Below are 12,488 nucleotides of genomic sequence, written 5' to 3' on the forward strand. Positions count from 1 at the left end.
CGTGCTGCAGTCCATGGGGTCACAAAAAGTCAGACATGACTTAGCGACTGAACAACAGCAATCATTATATGGTTTCCTTTGGTATCATTTAGCCAGATCACACAAAGAAGGGCAAGGGGGAGATCTTTGAAATCTATTGAACAAAGAAGCGGGCTTCCCTGGTGGCTCAGAGGTTAAAGTGTCTGCCTCCAATGCGGGAGACCCGGATTCGATCCCTGGGTCAGGAAGATCCCTGGAGAAGGAAACGGTAACCCACTCCAGTATTCTTGCCTGGAGAATCCCATGGACGGAGAAGCCTGGTAGGCTACAGTCCACAGGGTTGCATAGAGTCGGACACAACTGAGCGATGGAATGAACGGAACAGAACAAAAAAGCACATCTTTAAACAGCTTATATGGCAGAAAGCGAAGAGGAACTAAAAAGCCTCTTGATGAAACTGAAAGAGGAGAGTGAAAAAATTGGCTTGAAGCTCAACATTCAGAAAACAAAGATCATGGTATCTGGTCCCATCACTTCATGGCAAATAGATGGGGAAACAGTGGAAACAGTGTTAGACTTTATTTTGGGGGGCTCCAAAATCACTGCAGATGCTGATTGCAGCCATGAAATTAAAAGACGCTTACTCCTTGGAAGGAAAGTTATGACCAACCTAGATAGTATATTAAAAAGCAGAGACATTACTTTTCCAACCAAGGTCCGTCTAGTCAAGGCTATGGTTTTTCCAGTGGTCATGTATGGATGTGAGAGTTGGACTGTGAAGAAAGCTGATCGCCAAAGAATTGATGCTTTTGAACTGTGGTGTTGGAGAAGACTCTTGAGAGTCCCGTGGACTGCAAGGAGACCCAACCAGTCCATTCTAAAGGAGATCAATCCTGGGTGTTCATTGGAAGGACTGATGCTAAAGCTGAAACTCCAATACTTTGGCCATCTCATGCGACGAGTTGACTCACTGGAAAAGAGTCTGATGCTGGGAGGGATTGGGGGTGGGAGGAGACGGGGACAACAGAGAATGAGATGGCTGGATGGCATCACCGACTCGATGGACATGAGTTTGAGTGAACTCCGGGAGTTGGTGATGGACAGGGAGGCCTGGCGTGCTGTGATTCATGGGGTCGCAAAGAGTCGGACATGACTGAGCGACTGAACTGAACTGAACTGATAAGCTTGGAAAAATTTTTTTTTCTGCTGAGAAACTTTTCTAGGTATAATCACCATAACAGAGAAAGAAGGAATGATGATCCCAAAGGCAAGTCTTGATGCAAGATTTTGTTGTACTAATTTTTCATTTCTCCTAGAGAAAGAATGCCTTATGACACACTGTTTTCAGAAGTTTACCTCCACTGGGAGGGTTGGAGAGCGTAGAGAGCACTCCAAGATGTACAGTTGCTGTGCAGAGACATAGTCGCTATGCGGAGACATGCTTTTCCTTTCATCCACGGAGAGGACAAGTCAGATCAGAGATCCAACATCTGGTTGCTTGTTGTTTTTGACTGTGCTTGGTTTTCATTGCTGTGCACAGGCTTAGTTGCAGTCTGTGAACTCAGCTGCAGCATGTAGGATCATAATTCCCTGACCAGGGATGGAACCTGGGCCCTCTGTATGGGGAACATGGAACCTTAACCACTGGTCCACCAGGGAAGTCCCCTGGATGCTTATGACTGCCTTTCCTTCCAGCCTAATTTTGGAGAGTAGCAAATGTATGTTTTCTTTTTTGTCCTTGAATAGCAGGCAGCTAGGACTTTTTCTTCTTTGTATAAAGAAGACATCCGCACATTTAGGGGTTAATGATAAGGTCTACAAGTCACTGATGCCTCTGAACACAAGTTCAAGAATGTTGGATTATTCTCCTTCACAAGATGCTCATTCATCACTGCTGTGGGGTATAAATATCTGAAGTAATAATGATGGCCAGGACAAAAATAGGTTTCTGAGAAACTCATGACACTTTTTGCTTTTTGATAACATTACAGTTTTATCGTCTAATCTCAGCTGGAGCTGGTCCCGTCCAGGTCCCTCTGGGTTTAACCTCTTGTCTCTGGCCTCTTTTCCAGAGTTCATTCTGTTTCACAACCCAGCATTGCTCAGAAAAGCTTTCTTCTCAAGAGTTCAGACATTTCATACATTAAAACTACTTATCAAGTGTCCAGTTTTAGCGCTTTGTTTAGATGACTATACTTTCATATGTTATGATAAAGAACCAAGACATATCTTTTTTATTAGGTTTATTATTTCCTGTTTGAAAATATCTAACAGATTAAATGTTTTGAAGGGTTGACATTGACATACTCTAATTTTTTCAGTTTATTAACTTACTAATTTATCTAATCAGTTAAAATTCCAGTTAATTTACTAGCCAATGGTTAATGTTCTAAGACTAAAATGGGAGCAGTGGTAATAAATGGTATTTCATAAACAGTGGTATTTTTCAGCATTATAAAAAACTTAAAATTTTTTCTTTCTTTTTTTTTGCTTAGGTAAACTAGTTCATGTGGGAAAGCTCCCTCTAGTGTTTACTGTAGTAAATATAAATGATGTTGAACTATACTTTTTGAAAACAGATTTTATTTCTTTAGGGCAATTAAAAGATTTGCAATTTAAGGTCCAGAGATTTCCTGTATGCCCCTGCCTCACCACATTCATAGGCTCCTCCACTGTCAGCATCACTTATCAGAACTGTCCATTTGTGCCTACACTGACACATCATCGTCACCCAAAGTCTCTAGTTTACCTTAGGCCTCATTCTTGGTGTTGTACATTTTGAGTTTGGACACGTTTATAATGACATGCACCCACCATTATAGACTCACACAGTATTTTCACTTGTAAAATTCTCTGTGCTTTGTCTCAACTATCTCCATTCCTGCAACCATTGAAACTTTTTATTGTCCCCATAGTCTTTGCCTTTTCTAAAACATCATATAATTGGAATCATGCAACAGGTAGCCTTTACAGATTGGCTTCTTTCATTTAGTAATATGCTTTTAAGTTTCTTCCATGTCTTTTCATAGCTTGATGGCTCATTTCTTTTTAGCCCTGAATAACATTCTATTGTCTGAATGTACGACAGTTTATTTATTCATTCACCTACTTAAGGACACCTTGGTTGCTTCCAAGTTCTGGTAATTTTGAATACACCTGCTTAAAACATCAGTGTGCCAGTTTTTGTGTTGGTATAAGTTTTCAATTCCTAAATACCAAGGAGCGAGGTTGCTGGATTGTATAGCAAGTTTAGTCTTATAAAAAGAAACCCAATACATTGGATTTCCCTGGTGGCTCAATGGTAAAGAATCTGCCTGCCAATGCAGGAGACATGGGTTTGATCCCTGGTCCATGAAGATCCAACATGCCCTGGAGCAACTAAGCCCTCATGCCCCAATTATCGAGCCTGTGCTCTAGAGCCGAGGACCTGCAACTACTGAAGTCCACGCCCTGCCTAAGAGCCTGTGCTCTACAATAAGAGAAGCCACAGCATTGAGAAGCCAGCACTTTGCAACTAGAGAGTAGCCCCTGCTTGCTGCAGCTAGAGAAAAGCCTGCACAGCAACAAAGACCCAGCACAGCCGATAAATAAGTAAAATTATTTTAAAAAAATGTATGTTTAGTTTTGCAAGAAATCACCAAACTATCTTCCAAAGTGAGTGAACCACTTTTCACTCCCACCACCAGTGTCTGGAAAGTTCCTTTTGCTCCATATCCTCATAGCATTTGGTGTTGTTAGTGTTCCAGATTTTGGTCATTCTATTAGGTGTGTAGTGGTATCCTGTTTTCATTTGTATTTCTCTGATGACATATGCTGTGGAGTATCTTTTCATAATGCTTATTTGACATCTGAATATCTTTTGGGGGCAGGTGTCTGTCAAGGTCTTTAGTTTATGTTTTAATCAGGTCTTCTTTTATTGTTGAGTTTTAAGAGTCTTTTGTGTATTGTCGACAAAGGTCCATCTAGTCAAGGCTATGGTTTTTCCAGTAGTCATGTATGGATGTGAGAGTTGGACTATAAAGAAAGCTGAGTGCCAAAGAATTGATGCTTTTGAACTGTGGTGTTGGAGAAGACTCTTGAGAGTCCCGTGGACTGCAAGGAGATCCAACCAGTCCATTCTAAAGGAGATCAGTCCTGGGTGTTCATTGGAGGGACTGATGTTGAAGCTGAAACTCCAGTACTTTGGCCACCTGATGCGAAGAGCTGACTCATTTGAAAAGACCCTGATGCTGGGAAAGATTGAGGATGGGAGGAGAAGGGGACGACAGAGAATGAGATGGCTGGATGGCATCACTGACTCTGTGGACGTGAGTTTGAGTGAACTCCGGGAGTTGGTGATGGACATGGAGGCCTGGCATGCTGCGGTTCATGGAGTTGCAAAGAGTCAGACACGACTGAGCAACTTAACTGAACTGTGTATTGTGGATAACAAGACTTTATCAGCTGTGTCTTTGGCAAATGTTTTCTCCCAACCTGTGGCTTGTCTTCCAGTTCTCTTGATACTTTTATAGAGCAGAAGTTTTCATTTGAATGACGTCCAGCTTATCAATTTTTTCATAGATTGCATCTTTGGTTTTGTATCTAAAAATGCATCACCCTACCCAAGGTCATCTGAGTTTTCTAGATTTGAGTTAATTTCTATAAAGAGTGTAAGGTCTGTGTCTAGATTAATTTTTTCTGGCATGTAGATGTCCAGTTGTTCCAGAACCATTTGATGAAGAGACTATCTTTGCTCTGTTGTACAGTCCTCTGTCAAGGTTCATTTGACTGTATTTATATGAACCTATTTCTGGGCTATTTTGTTTTATGAATCTATTTTTCTATTCTTTTGCCAGTTCCACACTGTCTTGATTATCATAGCTTTACAGTAAGTCTTGAAGCCAGATACCACCAGTCCTCCAACTTTGTTCTTTTCCTTCAACTTTGTGTTAGCTATTCAGAGTTGCTTGCCTCTAGATAGAAACTTAAAATAAGTTTTCAGTATCTGTAAAATAACCTGCTGGGATTTGATTGTGATTGCATTGAATTTATAGATCAAGTTGATATCTGGACAACAGAGAGTCTTTCTACTCATGAATATGAAATATTTCTCTGTTTATGTAGTTTTTCGTTGATCATGTTCATCAGAGTTTTGTAAATCTCATATAGATCTTATACATATTTTGTTAGATTTATACCAAAGTATTCATTGTTGGGTTGCTAATATAAATAATATTGGGCTTTTAATTTCAAAATTCACTTGCTCATTGCTCACATATAGAAAGGCAGTTGACTTTTTTGTATTAACCGTGTATCATGCAACTTTTTTTTTTTTTTGACTGTACCACCTGGCCTGTGGGATCCTAGTTCCCCAACCAGGGATAGAACTTGCATCCCTAAGGTGGAACTGCCGAGTCTCAATCACTGGATGCCAGGGAAATTTCTTGTGCAACCTTGCTATAATCACTTATTAGTTCCAGAAGGTTTATTTTGTAAATTTTTATTTCATATTTTCTGCAGACAATCATGTCATCTCAGAATAGTTTTATTTCTTCCTTTCCTATCTGTATACTTTTAGTTTCCTTTTCTTGACTATTAGCAAGGACTTCTAATATGATGTTGAAAAGAATGTCGAGAGGAACACCCTTGCATGTACTTGATCTCAGTGGGAATGTCTTGAATTTCTTACCATTAAGTATGATCTTAGCTGTAGTTTTTTTTCTAGATCGTTGAAGAAATTTCCCTCTATTCTTTATTTGCTGAGACTTTTTACCATGAATGGGTGATGGATTTTATCAAATGCTTTTTCTGCTTCTATTGATATGATCATGTGATTTTTCTTTTTTAGTCTGTTGTGATGTGACATTAAATGATTTTTTAATGTTGAACCACCCACATACTTGGTGTATAATTCTTATTATACAAGTTTTTTGGATTTGTTATGCTAGTATTTTGTTAATTTTTGCATCTATTTTCATGAGAGATATTGTTTGTAATTTTCTTATGATGTCTGTGCCTGGTATTTGATATTAGGGTAATGCTGGCCTCATAGAATGAGTTAGGAAGTATTTTCTCTGCTTCTATCTTCTGAAAAAGATCATGGAGGATTGGTATCACTTTTTTTTTTCTTAAGGGTTTGACAGAATTCACCAGTGTATCCATCTGAGCCATGTGCCTTCTCTTTTAGAAGATTAGTAACTAGTTATTCCATTTAGGCCTATTCAGATTATTTATTCTTGTCTGTGTTTTGGCAGATTATGTCATTTAAGGAAATTTTCCCTTTCATCTAGGATATCAAATTTCTGGTCGTGGAGTGGTTCATAGTATTCTTTTATTATGCTTTTATTTTCCATAGGATCTGTAGTGCTGTTCCCTCTTTCATTTCTAATATTAGTAATTTGTGTCCTCTCTCTTATCTTAGTTAGCCTTGCTAGAGACTGATTGATTATGAATTGCATATTTTTAAAAGTGTCAGTATTAAGCAAATAATAGGACTGATTTGATGAATAGAAACTCTTCTGTTGCATAAACACATAGTGGGTCGATCTTACCTTGAAAGTGTTTTGTCATTGGGTGGAAGGTTATGCTGCATTTGAAAGTGGGTTTCATAATGCCGGCAGAAGTAAATAAATAGCAGCTTTTCAGGATTGTTTCTTAGATGTCTCATCCTGTTTTTCTACAGTTTAAAAATGAAAGATTAACTTTCTTGATGACACGGGTGTAATATGTTTGATTTTTTTGCGTTGGTGCCTTTGCTTACTTCACTCTTTTTGGTCGTATCTGTATAAATATCCATATGTGAAAAAAAAGAAATATAAAGCTATTTTTCACAAGTGATACAAATATTCTATATTCACACTGTGTTATGCTTATCTTGGTAAGGTACAGAATACTTTTTTCCCTACCACAGGCAAACCTTTTTCAAAATTTATATCTTATACACATACACGCCTGCTCAGTTGCTTCAGTCATGTCTAACTCTTTGGAGTCAGACATGGACTGTAGGCTGCTGGGATCCTCTGTCCATGGGATTTTCCAGGCAAGAATTTTGGAATGGGTTGCCATTTCCTCCTCCAGGGGATCGTCGCAACCCAGGGATCAAACATGCATCTCCTGCTTTGGCAGGTGAATTCTTTCACTGAGCCACCTGGGAAGCCCCCTGTTTTTATACAACTATTACTTATATGGGTTAGCTCCCCATCTCATCCTAGGCAGAAAAAATAGTTTACCTGTATTATTTCACTTCAGGGTGCAAAACCCTCTCTTCTAATTTCTGGTTGATTCCTGAATTTCATCTAAGATACTTGAGTTCTCAAGTGAAACCTTCAGTTAAATGCAGATTTCTCCATGAAAGAGTTGTAGGAGTCACGTTTCTACATCATCACAATACAGAAAGGGTAGCCTGAGAGTTCTAAAGATAACATCACTTCACAGTTTTGCCCACAGTAAGCCTTGAATTAAATGACTACTGATCAATACTTATTTGATCTTCTTCCTCATCCTTACCTCAGCTGATGATCATGCTTTCAATTTTCCTAAGAAATTAAAGCATTCAGAGGTGAAAGTCTCCAAACTCTGACCTCTATGTCTTCCTCTATCTGCACCTTTTGAGATGAACTACCCATTCCCTGGGTCAGTTCAAATTCTTCCACTGATTCCCTAGATTCAGTCCCCTCTTGCCTACTTAAAGATGTGGCTAGCAATTCTACTCTCGTTCTCCACATCATCCATTTCTCCTTCACTATTGAAAATTGAAGGTTTCCCTCGTGGCTCAGACATTAAAGGATCTGCCTGCCAGTGCAAGAGACCCGACTTCGATCCCTGGGTCGGGAAGATCCCCTGGAGAACGGAATGGCTAACCATTCCAGTATTCTTGCCTGGAGAGTCCCATGGACAGAGGAGCCTGGCGGGCTACAGTTCATGGGGTCTCAAAGAGTCAGACACGACTGAGCAACTAATACACACTGGAAATTCTCTATTGAAAATTGTCATTTCTCCCATCTATAAGAGAACCCTCTTTTTACTCACTTGTACCTCCAGCTACATCCCTAAAAGGTTGGTCTGTACCCAAGGTTTGGATTTTGTTCCTGAAATTTTCTTTTGAACCTACTCCAGGAAGGCTTTTGCCCTAAGCCCCACCAAAACTTTTCTTGTTAAAATCACCAATGATCTCCGAGCGCTTACTCCTTCTTTCTGGGACTTTTCCTACTTGGCTTCTGGTTTCAGTACCATTCTTTTCTGGTGGGCTCTTGCTGTATTTTCCTTTACTTATATCTCTCCATCTCCCGAACTATAGGCATTGTGCATCTCACGGCTTGGTTCCTGGAGATATTTCTCTGTTCCTGGAGATATTTCTCTGTGTCTAGCTCATCACGTCTCTCTCCCTTTTGCTCTGTCTCTCTGTGTCATCTGTGCTCACTTTTTTGATTAACTCCTCTAATCTCGTGGCTTTAAATGCCATTTATATGCTACGGCATTCCAGTTTTTCTTTCTCAATTCTGCCCACACCCCTGAGCGCTAGACATGTACACTCAACTGCCTACTGACATCACCCTTGGATGTCTGCAAGCTTTTCAATTAATAATCCAAAACGAAGCTCCTACTTTCTTAAGCCACCCCCATCCCTCATCCTGTTTCACAGCAGCTCCATTTTTCTAAGTCCTCCGGCCAAAATCCATAAAGTTCATTCATGCCTGCTCTTCTTTTATAGTCCACCTTAGATCCATCAACAGATCATGCAGACCATGGCTTTCAAATGATCTTCAGAATTCTGTATCTTCTTACTACCCCTTCCCTTGCTGTTGCTCTTGTGTGAACCACCCCTGGCTCACCCTAAGAATGGTAGCCTTTTGCACCTCCCGCCTCCTTGCCATCTATTCTCCATACAGCAGGCAAAAAAAAAGTGTTAATCTTTCAGTCATGTCTGACTCTGCGACCCTATGGACCGTAGCCCACCAGGCTCCTCTGTCCATGAAATTCTCCAAGCAAGAATACTGGAGACGGTTGCCATTCTTTTCTCCAGGGGATCTTTCTGACCCAGGGATCATACCCTGGTCTCCTGCATTGGCAGGTGAATTCTTTATCATCTGAGTCAGGCAAAGGGATTCTTTAAACATGTAACTCAGCACTCTGCAACGGCTGTCTCACCAAGGGGTCAAAGCCAAAGTCCTTTCAAGGCCCGCTGTAGGATGTAGATGCCCCCTGCTCTCCACAAGGGCCTCCCATAATCTTCTGCTCCCTCACTCACATCCAGCCACATCGACTCCTCACTCTTCCCTGAACACACCAGACGAATCTCTGCTTCATGGCCTTCGTACTTGGTGTTCTATCACCTGGAATGTTCCTCCCCCAGATACCTGTAAGGCTGACCTTCTTGTTGACTTCAGCTTTTTACTCAAATGTGTTATACAGATTCTTTTCTTTAAGATTGCAACTATTCTGGCACCTCCTCCAAATTTTCTGTATCCTTTTCCTTGCATTATTTTTCTCATTGGCAATTTTCACTATCTCAGAGCCTTTCAGTTCAGTTCAGTTCAGTTCAGTCGCTCAGTCGTGTCCGACTCTCCGCGACCCCATGAATCACAGCACGCCAGGCCTCCCTGTCCATCACCAACTCCCGGAGTTCACTCAAACTCATGTCCACAGAGTTGGTGATGCCATCCAGCCATCTCATTCTCTGTCGTCCCCTTCTCCTCCCGCCCCCAACCTTTCCCAGCATCAGAGTCTTTTCCAGTGAGTCAAGGATTCACTTATTCATTCTATACCCCCTACTACAATTTAACTTTCATAAAGGGATTTTTTTGTTTCTTTTAAGCAGCAGCTTCTCACTTCCTCCATCTCCTTGCACAGCAGATGTCAGGCTTACATGTTAGATTTAATTAAACATTGCTGAATGCTTTCACTGTCTCAGCACTGTGTCAGGCACTTGGCACATTTAGTTTAATTTTCCCAGTTTACCTTTGAAGTAAACATTGCGATTCTCATTTTGCAGATGAAAAACCAAGAGACTATGAAAGATATGGCATCTTTTCTATAGACAGTCATAGCTACTGGAATGAGCTTTAAACGCTAGGCCTCTAACTGCATGTTATTTGCTTTTCTAATATGCTGTACTATGGACTAATCCACTTTTAAAAGAGTGATGTTTTTGAAATGGAATTTGAAAAGGACTGTCCTTGTCTGTCCTTTGCCATCTAACTTCTCACCCATCCCATCGTCTGTCTTATTTCCCTCAAGTCACCCCTACTAAGGATATTCCATTCTCTTAATCAAAATCATCAGTCCCAGCAGGGAGCTCAAACTGGTGCTCTGTGACAACCTAGAAGGGTGGGATGGGGTGGGAGGTGGGAGGTGGGAGGGAGGTTCCAGAGGGAGGGGACATATATATACCTATGGCTGATTCATGTTCGTGTATGGCAGAAACCAACACAGTATTGTTAATTATCCTTCAATTAAAAATAAATTTAAAAATATATCTATATAAAACACAAGTCCTTGGATTTCCTGTGAGTTACCCTTATTTATTTTACATCTGATCACTTTTTCAAATTTTGAATGGTCATTGAGGCACAAGTTGTATCTTTTGGGGAAGGAATTCAAAGATATGCACAGTGAGACAGAATGGAAGGGGAGCCCTTGGGAGGAAGTTTAAGGACTTTCTGTCTCTGATGCGTGAGCTAACGCAGAGGCCACCAGGAAAGCAGCAAAAGAGGTGAGCCAAAAATTCATTTGGAGCAAAGGATCTGAGAATATCTAAGAACCAAAGTCTAGTCTGAGAGGAAACTGCCTTGGCTGAAGCCCAAGATTCCAATTCAAGCAACTTGTCTGACTGCTGTGTAAGTGGTAGAGATATTCTTGCTTTCTTTGGCTCCAAACAGTCTCGTTACTTGTAATCTCATTATTTTCTTCTTTCTTGGTTTAACTTTTAATATAAACTGTTTGTTTCCACATCTGTAAAACAAGATAGTAGGGACTGGTGATTCCACAAGGGACCCTTTACGTTTAAAATTCTGTGATTTTATTTTATTTTTTAATTTTTATTTAATAAATGGTACAAAGCACAATGCCAAAAACATTAACAGTTAAAATTTCACCAAATGAAAAAGTACTATAAGAATACAATAAGTTGTAAAAAGCTACATTGTTATTTTACAACTGTCTCAGGCTGCTAAAAGAAAAAAAAAACCCAATGCCATACCTAATTATTCTTCTCTCAAAATAATGCCATTTATGTTATAAACCATGAGCACACCATCAAAAGACGGGAACTGCTTTTGTTAATTCATATATATATATATATGACTGTATCACTTTGCTATACACCTGAAACAAACACAACACTGTAAATGAAATATAGTACAATATAAAATAGAAATAAGTAACAGACCTTTGGGGCTTTACACAGAGTTAGATTTCCTATCAGAGGCATAACAGCACCCCAGCCGTACTGAATCCTCATGAAGGAGCCACACGAATGACTGGGTTACCGGAGTTACAGGAATGAGGGCTGCTCACTTCCCAGAAACTACAGCTCACAGAAAACCGACAAAGGCAGGAGACACAGACCATTCACTTATGAATGTGTAAAACTCAAGAAAGTCCACATCACTCCTACAACATGTTGAAAGTGCTTCAGAATTCACACAATACTAATTTTCTTTTGGTTCTGGTTAAATTATATATACCCATTTATCACAAATGGTAAAATCTGTAACTCTGTTCAAAGTCCCCGGCGCTGCTCGTGGGGGGCCCAAGTCCTTCTGATCGAGGCCCCCCAAAAAATAAAATAAAATAAAAGATTACTTAAGAATGGTTTCTTGTATTTCTATGCCACCTTTATAGTTCTGGTTTCTCATTTCTTAATTAGTAAATTCAGCGTGAAAATTCTGTGATTTTAAAAATCACTGCGTTTTTCTAGTCAGTTTTGACTCGAGACCTAGTGATAATCAGATACCTTTTTTACTGTGCCAGATTTACCATAGAATAATAACATATATTTAACCAAATACAAAGAATCACTGAAATACATTTGGATAAAAGTTAAAATGGTTTAAAAATCAATTTTATTTCTTAGTGAGATTATCAGACAACCTCACCTTAAGAATGATAACACATGAGCAGGCTTCCCAAGTAACTGAAGCTGGAACATCTTCATGAGTGCTTCAATAATGGTGATTTCTTTTCCCCTTGATGTAAGTAAACTATTTCAGGGCACATATATAGCTTCCAAAATTACTTTCCATTGGTTGAAGATGAAGTTTTAAAAGCCAAACAGAAATTATGATATTTAATGACCAAATTAGTCTTTTCTTAAAATGCTGAACTAATCTTAGTAGTTTCTTAAGTAAAACAGAATTAGAAAGGAAATCTACCTATTCCCTAATGGCATATACTAGTTTCAAAGCAAATACATTTTCTTTTCCTTACTGTCTTTCTTTGATTGGGACTAGTTTAAATGATCAGTTCTTCTCATTTGTCAGGTTTTTTTTAGTTTACTTGAAATGTTTCCTAGTATTCGTCCTCATCTTTTC

At 39.6% G+C, this 12,488-nt stretch overlaps 1 protein-coding gene across 3 annotated transcripts in view; it reads left to right on the forward strand.

Moving 5' to 3' along the window:
• Window positions 1–12,488, forward strand: part of TBC1D4 (TBC1 domain family member 4) — a 234,269-nt gene that overhangs the window by 121,466 nt on the left and 100,315 nt on the right. The window lies entirely within an intron of this gene.

This window comes from Moschus berezovskii, chromosome 13, assembly GCF_049115385.1.
Source record: "Moschus berezovskii isolate FMDL1 chromosome 13, NW_MosBer_1.0, whole genome shotgun sequence".
In the NCBI taxonomy this organism is placed as follows: Eukaryota; Metazoa; Chordata; class Mammalia; order Artiodactyla; family Moschidae; genus Moschus; species Moschus berezovskii.